At 42.1% G+C, this 26,662-nt stretch overlaps 1 protein-coding gene across 6 annotated transcripts in view; it reads right to left on the bottom strand.

Annotated features, from left to right (window-relative positions):
* Positions 1–26,662, bottom strand: part of TLN2 (talin 2) — a 307,615-nt gene that overhangs the window by 265,992 nt on the left and 14,961 nt on the right. Inside the window, exon 2 of one of the 6 annotated variants that reach the window (XM_089671421.1) lies at positions 15,146–15,299. The exons of the other annotated variants lie outside the window; for them this stretch is intronic. The gene's annotated coding sequence lies outside the window, so the exon portion shown is untranslated. The remainder of the gene's footprint in view (positions 1–15,145; positions 15,300–26,662) is intronic. 6 annotated transcript variants of the gene reach the window in all.

Below are 26,662 nucleotides of genomic sequence, written 5' to 3'. Positions count from 1 at the left end.
ATCAAACATTGGTGGAGCACCAGCACTTTAACCAGTGAGGATATGCGATGCCACCATTTTCAGGGACATGGTTTGGACCCCACAATTAAACTGTAGCTGGAAAAAAAGTTAAAGCAGCAGGTAGCTGACAGAATATATAGTCAGTACATTCCAGATGCTGCAGGAAGTCAAGCCTCATAGCCACCCAAATATTGGTATGCAAATAGTTATCTCCAAGTTGGTATTTGTATATGAATAGGCATCTTGTCTCAATCTACAATGTAGCTCCAGGAATTGCATTGTGGGATTGGTCAAGTCTAATCTCCACTATCAGAAATTGAGCAACTAAATGCTGATGACTTATGAGATGACAGGTTTGAAAAAGGAAAGATGTTATTGTATAGGCCACACACAGGACATTTCAAAAAAACACTCCTCTTAGCAGCAGCGTTTTGGCAGAAAAACCCCCTGACACTTGTAAAAGTGTCTACTGCTTTTACAAGCGTTCAGGTGCGTTTACAGGTATCAAGCTCTTGGGCATTAATTTCATTGGGCAGAATAATTTATTCTGGCCGTTGAAATGAATTAATGCTCAATCGCTAAATGCGCCTAGCGTTAAGAAGCATTTAGGCACATCTACACACATCAAGCGTTTTTTTCGGCCAAAATGCTGCTACTCCTGGATGCACAGGACCTGGCTTTTTGTTTTCTTTTCTGCCTATAAACGTCTCTGCCACTAAAAGCTTCTAAAAGTCTATGTGTGCATGGACATGGAGGAGCGTTTACAAACAGTAAAAAAAAACCGCCTGACGCTCCTAAAAAAGTGTGTGCCAAAATGTCCTTTGTGCCTGAGGCCTAAAGGTTCTAAGATATTTACATAAAATAGCTTTCAACTGACCATTTCATACCCTCATAATTATTTATTTCAGGTACTTATATAGCGCCGCCAATTTACGCAGCGCTTTACATATATTGTACATACACACCAGTCCCTAACCCTCAAGAGGTGTACAATCTCAAATCCCTAACTTACATTCATACATACACATACTAGGGCCAATTTAGACAGGAGCCAATTAACCTACCAGCATGTCTTTGGAGTGAGGGAGGAAACCGGAGTACCCGGAGGAAACCCACACAGGCACAGGGAGAACATGCAACCTCCAGGCAGGTGGTGCCGTGGTTGGGATTCGAACCAGCGACACTAGTACTGCCAGGTGGAAGTGCTAACCATTTAGCCACTGTGCTGCCCAATTACACAAACCATTCTTAGCTACAGTTCTGTGAAACCCTGAAGCTCCTTGACCTGTTGCTGATTAACTAAACATTAAATGGTGCTTGCATCATTCCAGGGTCAACACCAATTAGCAGGTCCTTATGGCAGTTTGTTCGGATGGCATGTTTCCCACTTTTTTCCAATTAATTGGTTTCCCTGAAATGCGAAGATTATTTCAAGGGTTCCTCTAGAATAAAGGTTGACACAGACTTGCCTAGGCTGTTAACATATTGCTGCTGCTGCATTATTTGTTTGACCCTGTAGAAGGGGGTAAGCAGCTGGCAATTTCATCTGCACAATACTTATTTAAAAAAAAAGTCTGCACATGGAGAACCAGAGAGAACATTTAATGTTCACCCTCAAGAGGGTGCTGTTTGATGTCCAAGTTTCGCAGCCTTGAGGATAGAGGGTGATCTTGACTCATAACTGCAATCTAATAATTTAATAGTAGAATTAACTGTTTTTATTTTGGTGGTTTTTTTTTTACTTGGTCCATGAAAATGTTATTTAAGTTGGTGCATCCTGTTATCCATCCTCAAGATGGTGGTGTTATATCCATACAGAGACTGCACAGAAATCGGTATGCATAAGATGGCGCTGGTGATGTCATTAGCGTAATTACGCACATATGTCATGACCTCATCACGTCACGTATGTGGTGGCCATTTTGGCCAGCCAACTTATAAATAGAACATACAAACAATTCACACCATTTCTTCATCATGTGACCAGGAAAACCACCTCACAATTTTTGTTGTTCACTTTTCTTTTTTACCTCGCATTACTCCTGACAAAGCTCTGCCATATAGGGTTTGGTCATTTTCTTTTAACTTTCTTTGGAGCACTTTTTCTGGGAACACACAGTAACTTCTCCCTAAAACTTTTTTTGGGGAAAGGAGAAATGCACTTGTTTTTGCAAATATGGTGATCCCATTAGCTAGTCAGGATTTTTTGTGGACATGGTGATGTGTGGAGCTCGTCCATAGTGGTGCACATTATTGCCACATGGAGGGGTGTACCAGCACTACATATTTGTAGCAAGAGACATTCAAGGTTTTGAACCAGATGGGAGGGCTGTACTATTACTTGACAGATTCAATTTCAACATCAATTGATTTATCCCTCTCCTCAGGATATAGATCTTTCAACAATGGAATTTATGATTCATTTCCGTATTGATAGGTGTATATACTGGCTTAATTGGTTGTGTTCATAATTACAATAATAGGGATTACATATACTGTCATACAATATGTGCTCCCCTTTCCCTATGGGTATATTTAGATAAGGACAGTTTTGAACATACTAACATTTATAATATCCTCAATAAAAGGTTAAATATTTTAGCAGTTGTTTTTTTGGTGCATAGGGACACGCACCCTCGTACAGTTTAGTTATTTGCCCCTGTGGCTTTTTCTGAGATTGATAAAGCATTATTATTGGCCCTTTACTAGATCATGTTGAGTTGGTTACTGGGGACATAGAGAAGGCAAAATGTATTAAATACCTGTGTATACTAAGGAAAATGTGGAAGCTCAAATCCTTAATGGGGATGATATTGACCTTCTCCTCACCTCCCTGCCTGTCTCCAGCCCCACACCCAGGGACTAGCAGGGAGGGGAGAGGCCTTGTAGTGTAATGAGCATTGATTGGGTGCTCCTCAGAAAAGGAGAGTGTCAGCTTATCCTTTATCACCTTTGCTAGCAGAGCCCTTTTTGCGTTTTTTGCACACATTTAAAAAAAAAAAAAAATCACTTTAGGGCTGAAGATTACATAAAAACCCCCAAAACATTATATACACAGCTCAGAAAAAAATTTAGGGATCGCTTTTTAATCAGAGTATAGCATCAAGTCAATTAAACTCCTGGGATATTGATCTGGTAAGTTAAGTAGCAGAGGGGGTTGTTAAACAGCTTCAGCTGCTTTGCCAATGAAATTAACAAGTGCACTAGATGAGCAACAATGAGACAATCCCCAAAACAGGAATGGTTTTACAAGTGGAGGCCACTGACATTTTTTCCCTACTTTTTGACTGTTTTTTACTAGTTTTGCATTTGGCTAGTGTCATTGCCACTACTGGTAGCGTGACCCTACAGAGGTTGCACAGGCAGTCCAGCTCCTCCAGGATGGCACATCAATACATGCCATTGCCAAAAGGTTTGCTGTGTCTCTCAGCACAGTCTCAGAAGCATGGAAGAGATTCCAGGAGGCAGACAGTTACTCTAGGAGAGCTGGACAGGGCTGTAGAAGGTCCTTAACCCATCAGCAGGTACCTGCTTCTTTGTGCAAGGAGGAACAGGTTGAGCAGTGCCAGAGCCCCACAAAATGACCTCCAACAGGTCACTGGTGTGAATGTCTCTGACCAAACAATCAGAACAGACTTCATGAGGGTGGCCTGTGGGATCAACGTCCTCTAGTGGGCCCTGTGCTCATTGCCTGGCACCATAAAGCTCGATTGGCATTTGCCATTGAACACCAGAATTGGCAGGTCTGTTACTGGTGCCCTGTGCTTTTCGCAGATGAGAGCAGGTTCCCCCTGAGCACATGTGACAGATGTGAAAGGGTCTGGAGAATGTTATGCTGCCAGTAACAACGTTCAGCATCACCGTTTTGGTGGTGGATCAGTAATGTTCTCGGGAAGCATTTCCATGGAGGGACGCACAAACCTCTACAGGCTAGACAATGGCACCCTGACTGCCATTAGATACCGGGATGAAATCCTTGGATCCATTGTCAGACCCTTTGCTGGTGCAGCGGGTCCTGGGTTCCCCCTGGCACAAGAATGCCAGGCCTCATGTGGCGAGAGTATACAGGCAGTTCTTGGAGGATGAAGGAATGGATACCACTGACTGGTCCCCACGCTCGCCTGACCTAAATCCAATAGAACACCTCTGGGATATCATGTTTTGGTCCATCCGACGGCACCAGGTTTCACCTCAAACTGTCCAGGAGCTCAGTGATGCCCTGGTCCAGATCTGGGAGGAAATCCCCCAGGACACCACCCGTCTCATTAGGAGAACGCCCCGACATTGTCAAGCATGCATACAGGCACGTGGGGGCCATGCAAACTACTGAGTACCATTTTGAGTTGCTCCAATGAAATTTCAGCAAAATGGACTAGCCTGTTGCATAATTTTTTCACTTTGATTTTCGGGGTGACTTTGAATTCAGTCCTCTGAAGGTTGATAGCTTTCATTTCCATCAAACGATGGGGCATCCTTCCATTCCTAACACATTACCCAGTCCATATCAGTATAGATCTCCAGCATGGTATTTTTTCCCCATTGAGATCTGATGTGTTTTCAAAGTGTTCCTTTAATTATTTTTGAGCAGTGTATATTCTGAAAGCAGAGACCATGGAGAATAAAATAGTGGTAGTTCCAGTTTTTCATGTCACACAATATTACGGCAAAGGTCTAAGAAAGTAGTATAAAGGTCAAAATTTCAGAAAAAATATACTTAAGTTAATTTTGCACCGAGTAAATAGATATCCAACATGTCAAACCTTAAATTTGCATGCATATTTTCCATAGGCAATGCATTTAAATCCCCTTATATGTCATCACTATAGTGTTATGGAGATCTGATGCTTGAATAAAGGACAAAGTCCCCTGTGTGATGATTTGTGGTTACAGGTTCTCTTTAGTGAGACATAAAAGACCCTGAATGCCTCCCCTGTACTCCACTGGATGTAATGCAGTACACATCGCACTGTACTACATTCTTTTCCTGGCATCATTGGCAGGAAAATCTGTCAACGGGGGCCCAGAAGTGATGTCACAATGCCACTTCCTGGTCAGGACAAGAAGTGGAGGGGAGCGGACGTGTCCGCTCTCCTTCCTCCCCTCTACCTGCCGCCACCCATTCAACCGGATCTGGGCTCACAGATGGGCAAGCAGAACCCAGAAGACAGAGGGCACTGGGGAGGGTCTAGCACTGTAGTGGGCTGTGTGGCAGGTGAGCCCTGCCGCTTGCCCACAGCAGGGCTAAGGGTTAGAAAAAAACTGCATTGCCGGTGCCTGGAACTACATGTCCCGGGCGTCAGGGGTTATAAATTGAACATCCCTGCAACTATGTGGCAAATGAGGTTTAATGCTGATAAATGTAAACTTAGGCATTTGGGGGCTAAAAACATGCATGCAGCATAAATACTAGAACAACTGAAAGAGTCAATGGTGGAGGATTTGGGTGTTCTGGTAGATCACAGACTTAAAAGCCTGCAATGCCAAGCTGCAGTAAAGCCAGCAAAATACTTTCTTGTATTAACAGAGGTATCTGTGAGAGAAACATTTTGCCCTTTTACAAATCATTAGCAAGACCTCATCTTGAATAAGCAGTAGAGTTTTGGGCATCAATTTACAAAAAGGATATTGGAGAAGTGGAGAAAGTGCAAAGAAGGGTGACCAAACTGATAAGAGGTATGGAGGAACTCAGTTACGAGGAAAGATGAGCTTAACTGAACTTAGTCTCTTTTGTGAAGAGGCTTTTAAAGGGGTGGGGGAAAGAGGCTTCCTTACAGTAAAAGCTGTTAAAATGTGGCATAGTCTCCCTTAAGACCTGGTTCTGGCCAGCTCAGTAAATGTTTAAAAAAAAAGCTTGATGCATTCCTAAATGCACAAAATATAACTAGATATTAATATTTAGAGGTAATAACTGACAAGGGTAGTGGATTTATGAATGTCCATTCAACTCCTGAGGATCAGGAAAGCATTTTCCCCCACTTCAGTCAATTAGACCATACTTTATTAGGGTTTTTGCCTTCCTTTGGATCAACTGTGGGCATAGGATAGTGTATATGCATATTTTCTGTGTGTGTGTATTTATTAGATTAAATTAGATGGACTAGTGTCTTTTTTTCCAACCCAAGTATGTATGCAACTATACTACAATTAGCAGTGTACCGTCTTGTATAAAGCTTCTAATTGCAAAAATAGTACAGTTTCTAGTGTTAACAAGAGCAGCAAGAACGTTCCAAAATATTTCCTTTACTCAGTGACATCTCCGATTCTGGATAGGCTGGGTTCTGCATGGACATGCACCACATTGCAGTTAAATGAGCAGTAATTTGGCTCCATAAGAAGTCATTTTTTAATGTCTTGTGGTAAACCTCATGTGTTATACCACAGAAAACCGCATAAGTATGAACAGGCGAAGCAGGACTGCTAGTTACTCCTTACTTTAAAGTCTATTCCATCTTTAAACTGCAGCTGGATTCAGGGATATCTTCACAGCCCAACTGTATCAGCCATGTTACTTTTCCTCACCGTTCAGAATGGACAAGGATGCAAAAACATCTCAGTACATTCCTATCTGTTTCATATTATGTTTACAATTCTTCCTCTTGTCAGACATGTGGTTCCTATAACAGGGCCTGGCAGTCATATCTGTATCAACCTCCAAAAGATTGAAGACAGGAGAGCAATCACACTGCTCTCCATTAAACTTTCCTGCATACAGCTCTGCCTCTACATCTTCTACATGATTCCATACATTCTATTTTTTGCTTCTCATCATGCATAAATAAGAAACACATTTTTGTTGCAATAACCGACTTCTTAATATGCCAGTTTACACCATACTAAATGCCTATGAATCTTGTGCACAGTCATGATCTGTGAAAAAACCATAAATCAAGCCACACAGTGTATGGGATAAAACACATTACGCTCATGGTCTTTGAAATTTCCAGTTAGAATGTAAAAATCTCAGTAAAAAAAAAAAAAAAAAAAAACATGTTTCTTATAATTAAAAGAGAACCATATATCTAAATGCTAAAATGTCGTTTCTCAGAGAAGGCCAGTTATCCCTTCATATAAACAGAGTTTTGCCATATGTGAACAGCCATGAGCACACCTTTGTTCAAGCTAATTACAAGGTCAGAAAGGTCCTCGATATCCCTAGGCATAGTAGAGCAATTGAATCCAGTTTAGAGAGTTTGAATACAGTTAAAACAATACATATGTGCACGCCACATGCTTACAGTCCTACCAGGCGCTAAGAGCCCACAAACTGCATGTACTTTAATATATTGAATAATCTATTTATAATTTTACTAATAGAAAACCCTCCCTTTAAGGCACATGTGAATGGCTTTGCAGATTATGTTCGGTTAACCTCAAGAAAACAGATTGTTCCTGGTCTCTAAGGTGGTTAACCAGCAGCATAAACGGGAAGTTGTAGCAGTTTACACATCAGAATATGAACTTATTTCAGTATGGAAACATCCTCATATTAACCTGATGCTGCATCTTTTCTGTTGATATTTTATGAATAAAAAACATTTTAGGTGACAATACAGTTGGCAAATGAAAGTGGACTTTTTTTATATTTAACCAATGAGCTAAAAAAAAATAAGATGGACAAAAACAAAAAAGCTGATAAATATGACCAATTCCTTCGACATCTAGTAAATGGAAATAAAAAAAATACTAGAAATCTTCCAGGACAGCAACCTTAGGAATGATTAGTTCCTTCTACATAAAACCTCAAGCAGTAGTGACCAGCCCATCCCACTCTCCTCGTTCCCGCAGTTGAGATGAAAGCAGACTACCTTCACCGATGCACAAGGGATAAAGAAAAACCACAGAAAAACAAGGTGGGAAGTAGGTTTGCTGTTCTGGCAGATTCCTGGAAATACCTTTACAGGCAAGTCTAACGTGTAATTTTCCTAATGATCTTCCAAGACAGCAAACAGAGCAGAAGCAATACAAAAGCCTACCTTAGAGTGGGGTCATTGGCGGTAAGCTTTTAATGCTGAACACTAGGTATTGTTGTGAAAGACCTCCACCCTACAGTGTTTGATGAAGGTATCCCGATCAGTTCAAGCAGCTACACAGCACAATTGCTCTGCTGATGCTCCTGCCATTTCTGCTCACAATGTTGACAAAGATGTGGCAAAAAGCACCTTAAAAGTAGGAGGTACTTGCGCTCTAGCTTCCTTACAAACACATTATAGTTTATCAAGCTGGCAACTGACTACAATCCCTTCTTTGGGCCATGAAACAAGACACAAAGATGGCTTGATCTTCTGAATAGTGGCATCTAGATAGCAGGCATTTCCAAACATCCAAAGAATAAAAGACGTTCTCTTTCCTAGGGTCTTTGACGTTATTGCAGAAAGCAGGCAGTATAGCTTCTGGAGTCCTATAAAACACAGTATGTAGGGTCTTGCGTCCGTATAACTCTGGAAAAATTGTCAAATAGGGTTCATTGATGTATAAAAGCTTGTAAGGAGCAGGGCCCTCCTATCCCTCTTGTATTGAACTGTATTGTTGCTGTATTGTCTCCCGTTATATTGTAAAGCGCTGAGCAAACTGTTGGCGCTATATAAATCCTGTATAATAATAATAAATTAGCAGCTCTACTGGCCATAGTAATGGAAAAAGTTAGTAAAGCCATCTTTAAAAAAAAAAAAAAAAAAAAAAAACCCCACGCAGTATTAGGCTCCCATGCACACTAGCGGATTTTTAAGCTCCTAAAAGCTATTAACTGCATATATTTGTTCTGCTCCTAGAAGCTAAATATTGTTAACCTATGTGTCCATGAGCACTACTTTAGGCTATTAGCATTTTTTGAGCTTCAGCGTCTAGGAGCAGAAAAAAAATGTTTTTGTAGAGTTTGTGGGAGCATTTTTCACGCAGAAAAAAAAACAAAACAAAACAAAAAAAGGTCCTAACAGCTTTTTTTCCTCTACATGTACTGCAAAAACACTAATGTTCCTAAACACTACTAAACGGATAATAAAAATCGCTCTTACCAGCATTTTTTTGAGCTTAAAAAAAAAAAAACCACACTAGTGTGCATGGAGCTTTAAACCCAAAAGCATACATTGTATTGCAGCTTACCAACTCCCACATGTGCTGGCTGCATTAGTTTTCTTTTTTTTTAGGTTTTCTTTCCCTTATTTTCATTTGGTGATCTGGCCAATAAATTTGTTGTTTATCAAAAGAACAAGCTCTCCTGCAAATGTATCAGTTATAGGGATGAGACTAACCATTTACCACTAACAATGGTGCTTAAAATGATTAGCTTTTATTTATGCAAAACTAACTCAAAATGAAAAACAAACAGTTTCTGTAACTGCTGATAAAGTGTTAGCTGGATTTCGGATTCAATTTGTTTAGTTTATCTAAATCTGCTAGTACATCTAAACACTCCCCTCCCCAAGACAATGCTGCTGTCCAAAGGTGCCCCTGTGCTCCTTTATCTAGAGTGGGGGTACTCTAATACAGGAAATGTGTGTTACTGGTCAGATCAACCAAGGGACAAAACCTTGAAAAAAAAAAAAAAAAAAAGAAGAAGAATGAAGCCATCACATCTAATGATTGGTAAGCTGACATATATTACATTTATTGGTTCGAATCCCAAACACGGCACCCACCACCTGCCTGGAGGTTGCATGTTCTGCTTGTGTATACATGGGTTTCCTCCAGGTAGTCCGGTTTCCTTCCACACTCCAAAGACATGCTGGTAGGTGAACTGGCTCCTGTCCAAATTGGCCCTCGTATGTGTATGTATGAATGTAAATTAGGGATCTTATACTGTACACCCCTCGTGAGTTAGGGACTGATGTGAATGTACTATATATATGTAAAGAGCTGTGTAAATTGATGGCGCTATACAAGTACCTGTAATACTAATAATGCAAGAAAAAAAGATTATTAACCATTTGCTCTCTTGATGATTTACCCCCCTTCCTGACCAGGCCATTTATTGCGATACCGTGCTGCGTTAATTTAACGGACAATTGCGCGGTAATGCAATGCTGCACCCAAATGAAATTTACATATTTTTTTCCCCACAAATAGAGATTTTTTTCGGTGGTATTTGATCACCTGTGTGGTTATTTTTTGTGCTATGAAAAAAAACAAAGAAAAAAAAAAAAAGCGGCCGATAATTTTGAGAAAAAAAAACAATATTTTTGCCTTTTTGCTAATAAACATGTCCAGTGAAAAAATTTTAAAAAAATCAAATTTTGTCAGAAATGTAGGCCAAAATGTATTCTGCTAAAAAATATCCCAATATGTGAAAATTAATTGGTTTACATGAAAATGATAGTGTTTAAAAATTGCAGTATACATAATAGGATTTTTTTTCTTCTTACTAGTATTGGCGGCGACCAGCAACTTATAGCGCGACTGCGGCGGGCATTCTGACACTAGAGAGAACTGACTTAGTGTCACTGACATCCCCAGTGACACCAATACAGTGATCATTGCTAATAAAAAGCTCTGACACTATACTAATGGCACTGGGCAGGAAGGAGGTAACATGTGGGGTGATCAAAGGGTTAACTGTGTGCTCTTTCACAGTGTTCTGTGTGAGTGCTTTCCACTGTAAGCACACTGCTTTGTATGGCTCTGCATAGCAGAGCCATACAAAGCAGTGTGCAGGAGCTGACAGGGGAGAGATCTGTGTTGTTTATACACAGGTCTCTCTCCCGTCAGAGATTCTCGGCGATCACCGGGTGCAGATGAGAAACCACCGATCAGGACCGGGTAACTGAGGCTGCAAATGGCGGCGTGGATAGGGTGCATGTGCCCCTTACCCGGAACTTCAAAATCACGTGTATAAATACACACACACGATATTGCACACTCGTACTGCCCTGTAGCAGTATTTCTGCTATAGAGTGGTGCGGAAGCGGTTAATATATACAATATGTTTTTCAGCACTGCTTTCCTGATCTGTGAAACCACATAATCTGTGTGAGATGTACCTGAAAGAAAAAAAAAAAAAAAAAAAAGTATTGAGAGCAGAACTAGGGTCAGACTGTCACTGCCTAAGGGCTTGTTCACACTAAATGTCTAACTCTTCAAAAACACTCCTATAACAAGCGTTAATGAGCTTTACCGTGGGCGTTTTACAAGTGTTAAAATCTCTCCCAAAATGCCCTATACGCAGGTTTGAGTTTTAAGCGCGTTTTACAAGCATTAAAACTGTATCACAAATGCCCTATGCGCAGGTTGGAGGCATTTTTTAAACGTTAAAACCGCACCACAAATACTTATAATAAACTGTAATGGTATTAATGCGCTGCAACCGCACTACAAATGCCCCACAAAAACCTGCCAGTGCGTTTGTGGAGCTTCACCATAGATTTGAATGAGAGGCGCTGGCTAAAAGGCTTCAAACTCCTCCTGACTTGACATGAGGCTTTCAATTTTGAAGCAAAGCAAAGCCAACACTGTCCATGGTATCATTTGCATAAGCGTTTGAGGAGCGTTAAACACGCCCCTCAAACGCCTGCTTTCAATGGCAATGTGAAATAGGCCTAACAATGCAGCTTTTTCATTTTGAACCCATGCTCTCCAATCCTAAACATGAATGCTGGCTTCTTATTAGATAGACATATGACAAAGTTCAGCCATAAACAAATATATAGAATAAGCACAGTGGCTAAATGGTTAGCACTTCCGCCTGGCAGTACTAGGGTCGTTGGTTCGAATCCCAGCCAGGGCACCACCTGCCTGGAGTTTGCATGTTCTCCCTGTGCGGGTTTCCTCTGGGTGCTCCGGTTTCCTCCCACACTCCAAAGACACGCTGGTAGGTTAATTGGATCCTGTCTAATTTGTCCCTAGTATGTGTATGTAAGTTAGGGACCTTAGATTGTACACCCCTTGAGGGTTAGGGACTGGTGTGTGTGTGTGTGTGTGTGTGTAAGTAAAAGTGCTGCGCAAATTGACAGCGCTATACAAGTACCTGAAATAAATAAATAATACATACCTTCACTCATGTCATCTTAGTTGAATGAGGTAATAGAGGTCATGCCAGGTTTTGGTAAATGGATGCTTTCCTACAAATCAAATATGCTTTCTTTATAGCGCAAAGTGATTAACTATAATTAATGACCCCAAGTAACACCAAACACACTTGCCGGCTACAAATTTCATACAGTAGTTACTCCCAGACAGCTAAAATATTTTCAGAGATCTGCAGAGCACTCTGTAAAATTGTAAGCTCGTTACTGCCAATGATACAAACTCATTTAGATGGAGAGGGCACTGCAAGAAGAGAAGTCTTGGCAGCATCCATTTATAAAGAGGGACAAATAGATGCTGGGATAGATTTTGTACAACTTCTATAATCACCTGTTTCCACAGGTAGCTGCTGGCCGGATGTGTCTGCAACCACTCACAGACAGACATCTTCATCTGTCCAATTGGACAGAGATGACAGGTGCCTTTTCAGGTCACTGAATAAGGTGACCGTCTTCTCACTATGCATCAGGATTATGCTATTAGCTGTATACATCCCTCTGAGACCCTAGGGAGCCCACTGGGAGCCCCACAGACTTCGCTTCAAAAGTCCCCAAGCGGGGCTTTTATTTCCATCCATATTTGGGTGCTCCATGGCTATGGAAAGATGCCAACCTCTTATCTGTTCAAGGAAGCCAATCTTACCTCCGCGTAGGAACTGTACATCTACCCTCACAAATATGAGGTGGGGGGGGGTTTCCTATTAGAATGAATAGTAATTGTGGTATATGTGCAGGGAATAGCAGAGACAGGTAAGCGTAAACATTGGGGGGGGGGACCTTAAAAGCTAAATTCTAGACCGATCTAAAAGACACAAATGAATTCAGTTCTGTAATGGATATGCTTACATTTATTTTTGAATGCAAGCAGTGTAAGTAACTGGATCTGACTTGGTATCAGCCTCTTCCAATCCCTGTATAGCAGAGATTATAAGAGTTAGAAGACAAGTAGCCAATCCAAAGAGAAAGCAGAGAGGCAAAGATTAGTTCATTAGTGTACTCATTCTCTTTTCACGGTTCAATAACTGACTTGGGGCAGGATCAGGTCTGGGCTTGGAATTATCAGGTTGACTGATGCTGTGCGTCAGTTCAGAGACATCTAGTAGGCAGAAAATAATACTGGGGGGGGAATATTTAAACTATAAATAGAAGGTGAACACTACAGCTAAGGCTGATTTTGTTTTGTATCTTTAATAGGCTATTAACTTTTGTCATGTTAATTTTGTCTGGAGCTCTGCTTTAAAGGATAACAGATGTAAAGCACAGCTACCATTCAAGATGGCCATAAGCATGAGATGATTGTCGCCACATCCAACCATTTTCACCTAGCCTTTGTGATGATCTTCAAACCAAATCAGCTACAAAAACGGACACAGAAAATTGAAAAAAAAAAAAACAACAACAAAAAAAGGAGCTTCAGTCCCCCCCCCCCCCCCTCCAAAAAAATAAAAAAAAAAAAAAAAAATCAGCAGCTACAAATCCTGTAGCTGCTGACTTTTAATAAGGGATCAGAGCCATCCTCACCTAGGCCAGCTCTTCCCCAATCTTCGACCCTGGCACCAGCATGTTTACTATTGGAAGTAGGCTGAGCTTCCCACTGCGCCTCTACAAGCCAGTATTGATGTACGAGGTTGCACACCACCCTCCAAGCATGCATTCCTTGTCCACTTTATTAGGTACACCTGTTAAATTGCTTGGTAACACACATTGCTAATCAGCCAATCACATGGCAGCAACTCAATGCATTTAGGCATCTAGATGTGAAGAAACTTGCTGAAGTTCAAAACGAGCATCAGAATGGGAAAGAAAGGGGATTTCAGGGACTTTAAACATGGCATGGATGTTGGTGGCAGACGGGCTGTTCTGAGTATTTAAAAAATGCTGATCTAATGGGATTTTCACGCACAACCATCTCTTGGATTTACAGAGAATGGTCCAAAAAAAAAAAAAATATCCAGTGAGCGGCAGTTGTGTGGACAAAAATGCCTTGTTGATGTCAGAGGAGAATGGTCCGAGATGATAGAAAGGCAACAGTATCTCATGTCAATATGGACCAAAATCTCTGAGGAATGTTTCTAACACCTTGTTGGATCTATGTCACAAAGGATTAAGGCAATTCTGAAGGTAAAAGGAGGTCCAACCCGATACTAGCAAGGTGTACCTAATAAAGTGGTTTTCTTTACACGTATTTGACATTTTTAAACAGTTTGTAGAGAGACTCACAAACAGATTATTTCACCTTAGTTAAAGTTTCCAAAATAAGACATGATTTAACTTTATTTTGCTAAATTTTGGATATGAGTTACAGTAAAGCAGCTGCCATGGCTGAAAAGGGACTGTAAGCGGAATAAACAAATACCATTTATCTTCCATAGTTTAACTCATTCCTTGGGTAAATGGATACAAAGTAGGGGCAAGCATAATAAATCTGTCTCCAGTTACCCTCTGTTGTGTCTGCCAATCAGTTAGCAGCTCTAAGTGCTGCATTTGTGAATAATTAATGAGCTATGCTCCAATCTAACAGGAACCATCCTCTCTCTGCAATTACAGCTTCCTGATAAATGAAATCCCACTAGAACATAAAAATGTGACCTCATCTCTGATTAAAGACACAGTGCTGCTAACAACACTGTCTGCAGCCATGAAAGAAAACCTACATGTTAAAACTTGTTGGGTCATAAACACTACAAACTTTTCTTAGGTGTCTAGTGAAAACAATACAAAAAACTTGTCTAGTATATTTGAACTCGTATACTTGTTGAAAGTATGTTAACCAGTCTGCTATCTAACAGAAAAGTATTAGGTTGATGTAACAGACAGAGTACATCATTTTAAGCTGTGATTTTTGTGAAAATGGCAAATACAGGAATCCTAGCAGAAGACAAAACACATTTCATCAATTTTCCTACACAGTTTTTGCGGACTACACAAAGCAATCGTACCAATAAGATGACAAACATGCCCCAAATACTATAACACTGCTAATATCACAATCGTAGTCACAAATAAAAACCATAAATAATTTAAGTACGTCACTAATAATAGATAAAGTATTCGCTCACCTTTTCACAAAAAATGAAAGGGTGAATTAATGCCATACACCCTCCCCATCCACTGGTCTCCGCTGTACTTACCTCCTTAGGCGATGAGCTGTCAGTGCCTACGCAGTCAGTGTAGCAGTCTGAGGATCCTGACTTTTCCTTCTTCCTGCAGTGCTTTCGGGATGAATCAGAGTGATTCCTATTGGTCAGCACAGACACCGAGCATCGCTCTAATCAGTCCAAAAAGCTGTGCAGAAAGAAAAGGGAGAAAGTCAGGGATTTCAAATACCCAAACTGCAGCACCAGCTGTGTGGGCCCTGACAGTTCACTACCCATGGAGGCAAGGACAGCGAGGACTGGGGGGGTGGGAAGTGTATGGTGTTAGTTTTTCTATGAAAATGTGAACTAAACCAATAAAGTGGTATGAAACCCAAAAGCAAACATTATATTGCAGCTTACAACTTCTTAAGATGCGGTGGCTGCATAGGTTTTCTTTGTTTTCATCTGGTGATCCTGCCACTAAGTCTGCTGTTTTTCAACAGAACAAGCTCTCCTGCAAATGTATCACTTTGTGTTGAAACAAACCATTTAACACTGACAAGGGTGCTTACAATTACCAGCTTTTATTTATTCATGTAAAACCTTTATCCCAAAAAGGAAAAAAAAAACTGTTGCTGCAATTGCTTGTGTAACTGCAGTGTGAGCTGGAGTGTGGCTCCAATTTGTTAGTGTGTCTAAATCTGCTAGTCTTTCGAACACTCCCCCTCATCCCCACACTGACAATGCTGCTGTCCAAAGGTGTCTATGTTGGGCCTTCATGTGTCAAGTGGGGGCATGCTAACACAGGATGTGTGGTACTGGCTGGATCACCATGTGAAAACTGGTGAAAAAGTTAAAAAAATATATATATATAATAATAATAATAATAATAATAATGCAGCCATCATGTCTAATGATTGTAAGCTGTAAACAATTACATCTGTTATCAGCATACATCACTAATAACACAATGCCTATAGCTTATAATCATGGGGCAGCCATATTTTTCAGCACTGACCAACACAGTCCCACTGCATAGATAAGGCAACTAGCCTTGTGTCCTATTGTTTTAGTTTACAACAGAGTGCTACAGGTAGTACACTGCATGGCAACACTCTGATGTATACATTGTAACTGAAAGGCAATTTTCAAAAATTGACAAAAAAGAAAAAGAAAACATGTAAACCCTATGATGTGTCGTACCTCCACATCTCACGCCCCTTCACATCACACACCAACCGGCTATTTGCTACCTGGTTTGGGTCTCTTTGCTGTGATCTGACATACAGATAATGGTCATGGCTCTGGGTGCCAAGTGGGTCAGCTTCTGTCAAACACTGAAACACAGGACACCCGACTGGGACAAAAATAGGCAGCCACTCAGAAGTAAAATATTTCTTCCTCTCACCTTTCACATTAAACCAGACTTGCTGGACACACACTTGGATGCAAGCATGTGTGAACACTAAAGAGGAAAAGGTTGTAAAGCTCACAAGCCTGTTACCGCACTTGGTGACTCACTCTCCCCCATTATAATACATTCATGGAATCATTTCTACATGCAGGAGAATAATAACCCACACTAGATCACACGCGGATGACTTCATTAGGTTAAACTCTCCCCTGGATAAACTATATCCAGTTATTTTACTGATCCATACAGCACCAACATCTCCAATGGGGAGGAAAGTGAAAAAAGGAAAACAGCCCCAGCCGAGCTTACAATCGAATGTACCTATAATAAACATACTGCAGTAGTCATTTCAATACAAATTATAATGCATGTACAGTAAGTACAACTAAAGCCAAAAGGTTTTTGGTTTAAAATAATTGGTGATGAATTAGAACCTGTCAGGGTGTTATTGCTCTCTCGTGTCCTAGAAACCATTTTCACTAGTAACGAAAGAGGAAGATTGCAGAATTTTCATTTTCTAGCGCTGAAATCGACCAATTGGCACACTTGTTGCTCTGACAGATGTCTAAACAGATTTTCCTCACTTTGGAGAAATTTGCTTTCACTTATTGTGTCTTCAGGACAGCAAAATCTCCCAAATGTGAAGAAAAAAAAAAAAAAAAAAAAAAAAAAACAACCTGTCAGGGTTTTTTTTTTTACTGATCACTACACCATCTGACTCAGGATTTTGAGTTTTCCCTGGAGGCAGTGGTAAGAAGTGGTTATGTCACCAGTGCCTCCAGGAAACACTGGAAGTCAGAACTGATACTTTTTAAATTTTTTTGTAACCTCTTTATATTTAGAAGGGGGTTTGCAGCGGATTTTCTTTAGGCAGTAGGGACCTGGTAGGAAAGCAATCCTTCCACTTTGTGGAAAATCTGCTTAAAAATGATGGTCAATAAAAACAAATAATCAATACATTTGGCTCCTGCATAAAAGTAAATACCTCCTCCACTGCGCTGAATGATACTAATGAAGAGAAACCATCATTTGTGGACTCTAAAGTGGTTCTGAAAGCACAAGGTTTTTTGCCTTCATGCATTCTAGTTTGCAGGAGGGGCTCTCAGCTAAGCACACCATCCTGTCTGCATGCCTGAGCTAAGGGCAGATGGATTCCAGATACCTAGAAGTAAATTTTCCCTTACTTAACCACTTCCAGTCCGGCCCATGTATATAAACGGCCGGACCGGAGCAGTGTAGGAGTGGGTTGTTGTTCATAAATGGCGCCCACCATTTTAGCCTGTGCAGGCTCCGGACACAGCGGAACACCGATCGCTGTATGGGACCTCTGTGTCAGGTCTCAATCATGTGATCACTGATTGGCCAATCAGTGATCACATGAATAGTAGTACGCAAGATGTCACTTCTGAAATCATTTCTTGCTTCTGACATCATTGTGAAATCTGTGACTGATCAGAGATCACATGGTACAAGGCTATTCATAACAGCCTTGTACCATGTGACAAGCTGTGACCAATCACAGCTCTCACAGTATTTCTCAATGGCTGATTGCAAAAGCAATCACTATGGTGACACTGTACTGCTAGGGTGACAGTATGTTTAAAAAAACAATATAAAAAAAATAAAACAAAATGTAAAAATGTTTTTGATAAATTGTAATTTTTGGTTATAAACTAATTTGGGGTTTTTTTTTACTAAAAAGATAACTGAATACATTTTTGGCCAAGATTTATGAAGAGAGATTTATTTGCAAAACTTTATAAGAAAAACACTTTAATTTTAAACCTTGAGCCTTTAAAACCACTTTAAGATGACAGTGGCCAGAAATGCTAGAGAGGTGTTTTTCAAAGTGATTTCTCAGCGCAATAAAGCATGGAGACAAGAATGGATGGGCGAGTTTACTTTGAATATTAAAAATTAGATAGTGTTTTTGGTTTATGTTGCTCAGACGCAATGTAGTTCTGCTTTAACCTACCAGCGTGTCTTTGGAGTGTTGGAGGAAAGAAGGGCACCTGGAGGAAACCCACAAAAGTCACAGGGAGAACATGTAAACTCTATGCAGGTAGTGCCATGGTTGGAATTTGATCCGATGACCCTAGTGCTGCCAAGCAGATGTTCTAACCACTTAGCCACCACGCTGCCATAAAATGTAATTGAAAAGGCTATGCATTCCTATGAAAGCATCTACATGAGATTGCTGCATGAAACAAAGGTTCTTGGTGTACCTTATGGTAGTATTGGAGCAGCTCAGCACTACTGTTAACCTATCAGTGGGGGTTCCAAGCATGAAAATCAGCACCAAAATACAGCACTGACACGGGATCATCAATGAAGTGGAAAATACTGTCTCCAGCCTCTCTGTCCCTCACCTCTATGTGACTCCCAAAAATTGTACATCGCATTCTATAGATTTTACAAATGTTATGGCAGTTGAGGATCTCGGCTTCAATATTTAATTGTACTTTATATAAATAAATGTAATATACCAGGCATTTCCCATCACAAGAGAAATAGGCTGACAAATACTTTCTATAACAAAGCTTGAATCAGGTGGAAAAACATAAAATTTGCCTTTCAGATTATGTTAATATAATCGGTGGATTCCAGAATATTCACAACAGATGTGAAAAAGCAAAGGGATGAGATTAGGGGTGGAAAGAGGGCAGGAAGGGAAGGGTGGAGAGGTGGACTGCAGGGATGAATACGGTGGAATGTTTCCCCTGGGTACGGGGTAAGGGGTTCCATATTGTCCACTGATAAATAACATAAGATAGAGAACTTTTGAGTGGGCCAGCAATAATGTATTCATGGATTCCAAACCTTCTGGAATTTGGAGTGCAAGTTGTTGAGCATTGTGAATAGTTTCTCATTTACAAGAAACCCATTCATGCAGCTTTTGACTTCGAGATCTAGTTTGGACCAGTTACATTTTTAATTCAAGTAGAATAAAAATGTGGAGATTTTAAAACTGCAACATGCCCATATATCTGGAAGAATTTTGCAGGTCTGCTGAATTTGGAAGATTTTAGGCAGAGGCTGAATGCAGTACCAATGTACTGTATTGTCTGATCTACACTTAATTTGCAGGGGAGAAGTGAACTGATCCTTAGAAATGCCTTCAGTCTTAAATGGGTAAAGGACCTATATTTTCATTGTATCAATGCTATACTCTAAAACAGGGGTCCTCAAACTATGACATGGGGGCCGGATACAGTCTGCCAAATCTATTTATCTGGTCCTTTGGGCCAGACGGAGAAAAAAAAAAATAAAACCCAAACAAAAAAAAAAAAAATGGACTGGCAAATAGCTATGCTGCTCACTGGTTCCTTGGCCTCAAGGACCCAGTGAGCAGCAGCATGGAAGTCCCAGAGGAGCAACAGGTGAGCCCACCAGGCACAGTGCATGGCGGTGTCCAGTGCGTCACAGAGCACACTGCATGGCAATATCCAGTGTCCATACAGTGTACAGTGCCTGGTGGTGTCCTGTGAGTTACAGTGTACAGTGCATTGCGGTGTCCAGTGCACAGTGTGTTACAGTGTAGAATGCATTGTAAATATTGTATTGTTTATTCCTGGTTTTTTGCACTACAAAAAAGACGTGCGGAGCGCATAGGAATTTGTTCATATTTTTCTTCAAACTATAGTCTGGCCCCCCAACTGTGTGAAGGTCAGTGAACTGACCTGTTTAAAATGTTTGAAGACCCCTGCTCTATAGTCTAGCACATCTTCTGAAAATGCTAGTTACCTGGCAGTCAAGCTGATCCAGCTATTTTAATACAAAGCACTCCTTGTCTCTCTTGCATGCTTATGAAAAAGACAACCAGAGCCTATCCAAGCTAACCAGGCAACCAGCATTTTCACAAACTAGCAGCAACATCAGCCCGTTTGGTTTACGTTCAAGTTTTACTTAAATGAGGGACAAACAAATCTATGTTTTGTATTTGTGATGGGAATCACACTTGTATATCTGTTTTAAAGGCTAACGCCACCTTTTGCACCATGTTACATGTTAGGATGTAACATGGTGCAAATCTGTTACATCCTAACATGTTCTGCCTGTACAGCTGTGTCATTCATTCACTGGGATCTTTAAAAGAAAGTCCCATTTGCAACCGTGTCAGATGGATTTTTAGCTCTCAATGAAATGAGAGCGTGGGGATCATTGCACTTGTAGTCCATTGACACTTCCTCCAGCTCTCCACTGTAAAGTCCATTCAGAGGTACAGGCAGAGAGCTGAAGAAGAGTCTGCAGGAGCCCAACAGCAAAATACTGGATGACAGCTGTAAATGATTGCAGACTGACTTGAAATGAATATAACAAATATACATACATTTATTTACTTATTTTAAAAGCAGACTTAAAGCTGATCTCCCACTCCCCTCCCCTTTTTCATTTTAAACACAATCTACCTAAAACTCCAGTCATGTGACAAGTTGGGTCACAGGTGTACTTTTTTCTGGTGTTATGCTCGTGCTGCTTACTGGTGAAGGCTGCTCATTGGCTGCAAGAATAGTTCATCACAGAATATTGAAACCTTCAAGAGTGATGTCATAATACGAGGGGCAGACACGAGCACAAAGCAGAGACAGACAGAGAGAGAGACACAGAGAGAGATCAGCTTCTGATTACTAGTAGCTGCTGCCAGAAGAGGTGTCATGGGGATCACAAATGAGGATTCTGGGTTTTAGAAGCTTTCCTTATAAAAAACAGACTGGATAGGTAAGAATGGGTTTTTTCTATTTTATCTGGAATTTTGCTTTATGAACACAAAGCTGTTAATGCAGAAGCATTAACAAATACAAAGCATCATTTAGAACAACAAATCCATACCAACAAAAAAGTAAAAAAACAGCATGCATCTATAATCATCCAGAAGTGGCCGCCTCTAAGAGAACCCATCATTATTTGAGATTGGCCTTTTCCAGTACTAATATGGTACTGAAGGACTAATGGTTAGACTAAAATGTAGAAAGCACCACCAATGCTGAACGTTGCAATGATGAAAACAAGGAGCCTAGCAATTTCAGAAGGAAAAAGATGATGGCAGTCACCTGGCTGTTAGGCAGATTTTCTGGCTTTAACAGTTCCCACTTGCCTAACTGTAGAATGATGGTCGGGCAGGATCACTCTTGCTATGGAAGAACGACATGACATCCTCCCGTTCTTGGCACGCATCTCCATGAATGGTGGCAAGTGGTGTCCCTTGGACACAGTGCATCACCGATCGGAGTAAAGAATCAATGACAGCAGCTCTTTACCATGTGACCGGATGTGTCCAATCACAGCTAATCACAAATGTAAACAAAAGGCTGATAACTCACTGTTACCCACTTCTCCTAGCACACAAATTCTGTGAGGAGAAGAGAACCAGGAAAGTGCGATCTGAATATTGTACTGTGCACAACACCAACAAATAAAGAGTACCTGTCCCATCACCCATCTGCCCATGATCAGTGTAGCCGTCACCTGTCAGCAGAGCGGCCGTCCCACAGCCGCCCGTCACACAGCCGTTCCGCAGCGTGCCCCTCCTACAGCCAGCCGTCAGGGGAGTACCCCCTCCTTCAGCCAGCCGTCAGCGGAGTACCCCCTCCTTCAGCCAGCCGTCAGCGGACTACCCCCTCCTTCAGCCAGCCGTCAGCAGACTACCCCCTCCTTCAGCCAGCCGTCAGCGGACTACCCCCTCCTTCAGCCAGCCGTCAGCGGACTACCCCCTCCTTCAGCCAGCCGTCAGCAGAGTACCCCCTCCTTCAGCCAGCCGTCAGCAGAGTACCCCCTCCTTCAGCCAGCCGTCAGCAGAGTACCCCCTCCTTCAGCCAGCCGGCAGCAGAGTACCCCCTCCTTCAGCCAGCCGGCAGCAGAGTACCCCCTCCTTCAGCCAGCCGGCAGCAGAGTACCCCCTCCTTCAGCCAGCCGGCAGCAGAGTACCCCCTCCTTCAGCCAGCCGTCAGCAGAGTACCCCCTCCTTCAGCCAGCCGTCAGCAGAGTACCCCCTCCTTCAGCCAGCCGTCAGCAGAGTACCCCCTCCTTCAGCCAGCCGGCAGCAGAGTACCCCCTCCTTCAGCCAGCCGGCAGCAGAGTACCCCCTCCTTCAGCCAGCCGGCAGCAGAGTACCCCCTCCTTCAGCCAGCCGGCAGCAGAGTACCCCCTCCTTCAGCCAGCCGGCAGCAGAGTACCCCCTCCTTCAGCCAGCCGGCAGCAGAGTACCCCCTCCTTCAGCCAGCCGGCAGCAGAGTACCCCCTCCTTCAGCCAGCCGGCAGCAGAGTACCCCCTCCTTCAGCCAGCCGGCAGCAGAGTACCCCCTCCTTCAGCCAGCCGGCAGCAGAGTACCCCCTCCTTCAGCCAGCCGGCAGCAGAGTACCCCCTCCTTCAGCCAGCCGTCAGCAGAGTACCCCCTCCTTCAGCCAGCCGTCAGCAGAGTACCCCCTCCTTCAGCCAGCCGTCAGCAGAGTACCCCCTCCTTCAGCCAGCCGTCAGCAGAGTACCCCCTCCTTCAGCCAGCCGTCAGCAGAGTACCCCCTCCTTCAGCCAGCCGTCAGCAGAGTACCCCCTCCTTCAGCCAGCCGTCAGCAGAGTACCCCCTCCTTCAGCCAGCCGTCAGCAGAGTACCCCCTCCTACAGCCAGCCGTCAGCAGAGTACCCCTCCTACAGCCAGCCGTCAGCAGAGTACCCCTCCTACAGCCAGCCGTCAGCAGAGTACCCCTCCTACAGCCAGCTGTCAGCAGAGTACCCCTCCTAGAGCCAGCCGTCAGCAGAGTACCCCTCCTACAGCCAGCCGTCAGCAGAGTACCCCTCCTACAGCCAACCGTCAGCAGAGTACCCCTCCTACAGCCAACCATCAGCAGAGTACCTGTCCTACAGCCAACCAACAGCAGAGTACCCATCACACAGCCACCATCAGCAGTCTACCTGTCCCAGTGTAACCACAACCTGAGTGCCCAACCTACATCAGCACAAGTGGGAAAAATTGTCTTGGACCTGGCATTTCCACTTTTGAAAAAGGGTTATCACATCTACCTAGATAAATTCTAGGTAAGGATGCCACTCTTTTCTGCCACCTGTACCTTGAGAAAACCTTGACCTACGGTACCACCCCAAAAAAAAAAAAAAAAAACACCACAGGAGTTTAGTGACCACAAGGCTACAAAGGGGGAATCAGCAAGGAACGATGATGTGTTGGCCATGAAGTGGAAGGATAAGAGCGATATGTACGTCCTGTTCGCCATGAACAATGACACTTCTGTGGAAATTCTCAAAAGACACGGTCCCATCCAAAAGCCTGCATGCATCCTAGATTATAATCTCTACATGGGAATGAATTCCAAGGATCAGATGCTACAGCCCTATTGAGCAACAAGAAGGTTCCGTTTCTGATATAAAAAAGTTGCAATTTATCTTATTCATTTGGTCATTCATAATGCGTATCTTACCTACCATCTTTCTCAAATTTATAGAAGAAATCGTCACTTTCCTTATCTACCAACAAGGTTTTCCAGAAAACATTCGCTCTGATCCTGTGAGCAGACTTCATGAGCGCCAATTCCTTGAGAACATTCCACCAACAGAAGCAGGCCGAAGACACCAAAAAAGATGTCTGGTATGCAGCACAGAGGGAATTAGACGAGACACCAGTTTTCATTGTCCCCAATCTCCCTCCCAACCGGGCCTATGCATCAGAAACTGCTTCCGATGTTATCACGTCACTAATATCTAACAGCAAGCCATTTCCCCATTTTCAACACCTGTGCTTATCATCTGCCTGCTGCCTCAACCAGCCATGCTGTTGCCTTCCACCTGAACTGACCCTGGCCTGTTTATCAAATATGCCTCTGCCTGCCGTCTGGATTGTTTATCAACCACATTTCTGCCTTCTTCCTGCACTGACCTCGGCCGGTTAATTGACCATGTCTTTTTGCCTGCTGCTTGAACTGATCTTTTGCCCTACTACTGTAGTAGTGGGATTCAAGACAACTCAGAGGTCTCACATATGTGAGGGGCTTCAGGAGTAGAGTTCAAAGTAGAGAAAACCTGTTTTTTGTTTTCTTCATGTTTTGTAATTCCTGGATCAGGGTCTGTTAGTCCGGAGTCAGCAAAGAGATTGGGTGGGAGGAAGGCTCTAACCCTGTGCCCAGGTCTAACTTGACTGAGGCCCTAAGCCTTATGTTCCTACCTGCTGCCTGAACCAATACTTTGGTTATGCTGACCATATCTCTGCCTACAATGACCCAGAAGCTCTCGGGCCATTTTCCTTCCTGCTGCCAGGACAAATACTTTGGCTGTGTGGACCAGATCTCTGCCTGCTGCCTGGATGTCAGCCTGCTGCCTGTACTGACCCTGGCATGTTTATAGATCCTGCCTGCTGCCTGGACAATTCCTTTGGCTGTTGTTGACCACGTCTCTGCCTGCTTCCTGGACCAATGCTCTCCTCAAACCACAGGTAATATTTTGTTTACCCTAGATCAGCTTCCTATACCTATACCTTCCTATACCTTTTAGCACAGTGGCTAAAAGGTTAGCACTTCCGCCTGGAAGTACTAGGGTCATTGGTTCGAATCCCAGGCACGGCACCACCTGCCTGGAGTTTGCATGTTCTCCCTGTGCCTGTGTGGGTTTCCTCCGGGTACTCCGGTTTCCTCCCACACTCCAAAGACATGCTGGTAGGTTAATTGGATCCTGTCTAAACTGGCCCTAATATGTGTATGTATGAATGTAAGTTAGGGACCTTAGATTGTACACCTCGAGAGTTAGGGACTGATGTGAATGTACAATATATATGTAAAGCGCTGTGTAAATTGACGGCACTATACAAGTACCTAAAATAAATAAATAAAATAAAGGGATGCATTGTTATTGAGCTTTTCTTGTGCCTTTTTTTCTTTAACACAAAAGCTGCTCAGTGTGAAAGCAGCCTATTGGCTAAAAGAAAATTCATATTCATTTAACTTCACGGTATTAAGTCAAACACAATACAATAAAAAAAAAAAAAAATTATATATATATATATATATATTTTTTTTTTTTTTAAACTGTCCATCTCGGTTTTCAGCCAAACGTATCCTGAATTTTCAGTTTAGGTCCAAGACTTCATTTCGATGCAACACTACTAAATAGTATGCACAGATTTGGGTTATTTTTACCAAGATATGTAGCAGTATGAATTTTACTATAGAAACTAGACAGTGTTTTCAAAATTTTCTCTGCTTTTTCACATAAAAAATAAAAAACCCAGTGGTGATTAAATACCACCAAAAGAAAGCCATTTGTGTGAAAAAAATATTGTTTGGGTACAGTGTAGCATGACTGCATCATTGTCAAAGTGTGAGAGCACTGAAAGCTGAAAATTGGTCTAGGCAGCCTTTTATTGGTCCACAGCCTCTCTTTGGATATAAGGATACCAAGGAGCAGTTCACCACTGAAGAGTAGGGAAGTAGAGAAGAGTTTGTTGGCTGCAAGGGGAGTGGACAATTGGGTAAGTAAAACTGCTTTTTCCATTCCCTACACCTAAACCATGTACTGAAAGGCAGCCCCACTGCATAGGAGGATTTTATATTCCCCACAGCAGGCTGCCTGGAATACACAAAGAGGTATATCCACAAATAAAATTTAGTCTAAACCACAGCAATCATTTTGTTTTCTAATTTTTAGGAATAACACATGTGTTATAATGATCAGATAAACAGATGCGGAGTGATAATGGTTTAGACTAAGTAAAAAAAAAAAGGTTTATGGTAACCATTACTCAGCTCACAGTGAATGCTGTGCTCTACCCAACTGCAAGCCACCATTGAGTAAACTACTGTAATAATGACCACAGAATTCAATAAACATAGAAGGAATATGATTCTGATTAATGTTACATCATAAATAAGAGAAAACATTAACAATTTACAAACTATTACTTTGTTTAGTCACAGTTTCATTCATTATTTGTCTACGTGTGCGCAACAAAGCAAACCTCCAGCCAAACAATACAGTGAACACTTTTGAACTGTTTACACTGCAAAATATCTGAGATTCTGTTCAACCATTCTTGCGGTCTTCCACACTATAAACCCAGATGCAACTGCCACTAAGGAATAAAGTGTGTGTAGATTACTGTGCCATCTCATCCAGTCCAGCCAGCACCCTACTGGTGAAGCCTTACTATGCGCTCTCCTTT

Source organism: Staurois parvus, unplaced genomic scaffold (assembly GCF_062004578.1).
Source record: "Staurois parvus isolate SC_StPar_1 unplaced genomic scaffold, SC_StPar_1.0 ptg000105l, whole genome shotgun sequence".
NCBI lineage: Eukaryota > Metazoa > Chordata > Amphibia > Anura > Ranidae > Staurois > Staurois parvus.
Note: the sequence above shows the minus strand (reverse complement) of the source record. Positions and strands in the feature narration are given on the sequence as shown.